The sequence below is a fragment of the Phaenicophaeus curvirostris genome, chromosome 1 (assembly GCF_032191515.1).
Source record: "Phaenicophaeus curvirostris isolate KB17595 chromosome 1, BPBGC_Pcur_1.0, whole genome shotgun sequence".
Taxonomy (NCBI): domain Eukaryota; kingdom Metazoa; phylum Chordata; class Aves; order Cuculiformes; family Cuculidae; genus Phaenicophaeus; species Phaenicophaeus curvirostris.
The window spans coordinates 125315152-125316555 of NC_091392.1; positions in this window are offsets into that span (position 1 = coordinate 125315152).

The following is a 1404-nucleotide window of genomic DNA, read 5'->3' on the forward strand; positions in this document are numbered from 1 at the left end:
GTCTGACGGGTGACTGGCTGGAAAGTAGATTTGCAGAAAAAGACTTAAATGCACCAGTGGACTTCCAGCTGAATGTGAGTCAGATGTGTGCCCTGGTAGCAAAGAAAGTAAAGCACATCCTGGGCTGTACTGTCAAAAGTGTAGCTGAAGTCCAGTGGCACTCCTCTGGTCAGGTGTTTGGAACACATGGCATACATGGAGAGGCGAGAGAACTTGGTTTGTTCACTCTGGAAAAGAGTACAGTAAGGAAGAAACTAAAGTGAGTGTGTAAAAAATATAAAACTAGGCATTTTGAAACTGCATAGCACAAGGACAAGAGGCAATGGACACAAATCATAACAAGTGGAAATTTAGTAGAGAAAAAAGAAAAATAACTTCATAGTAAAGGTGGTAGAACACTGAAACAAATACCCAGAGAGGTGATGTAAACTACATCCTACAACGTACTCAAAACTTAGGCGCAGTTTTGGGTGGGGAGTTCGACTAGGCTTCCCTCTCAACCTAAATTACTGATTATCCTATCATTTATTTTATGTTACCACTGCAATGACAACCTATTATTCATTAAAATGTACAATAAATAACAGGTATTATTCTGATACAAAGCAAAGTATATTCTGACATATCATATGTTGGAAAAAGACAGAATTAGTTATAGCTACAATTTGATAGAGGAAAACAAAGATTAAATCCTTGGGATTTGATACCAGGACTGAAATAACAAGGGTTTTTTTAATTTATTTTAAAAGTATATCTATACATTTCATGTTATAATTTCTAGAAGTTGAAAATTAACATTGAGTCATTTTTTGTAAAGTAGATAGTGGGCTGATCAGTCCTGAGTTTCTTCATTTTCTGTTTTAAGAGATAACATTCTGGATCTCTTCTTATAGTCATAAAACCCCAGAGAAAAGTTCCCAGTGTAGCACATCTACACTTCCTTCTTTCTCAACAATAAGAATTTGACACTTAGAATATCATCACATGCAACTGAAACTGTCAAACTATTCCTGCTTCTCTTGCTATTTATGAGTGGGTTTGGAGCATTCACTGCAAAATTTCTTCATAAAATTGCTTTTAGCATTTTAAGCAAACTCATCATGACTATGCAATGACATATAGGATTTTTAAAGGACATTTTAGTAAACAAGCTTGCCAATAATAATAAAATTCATAAACTATATTGCAGATTAATTCTGTGAATTACTCAATGTTTCTTTGCTGAGGAGACTCCATGGATATCCTGAGTTTAAGTAAGGTCCTCAAAAATTTAAGGAACAGTCAGACAATGTGCTTTTTTTTGATGAAGCAGAACATATTTTTAAAATTAATAATGAAAACATATATGGTGTTCTGTTCATACACAGTTCATTAACAAACAAATTACATGGAGTAAAAAAATTA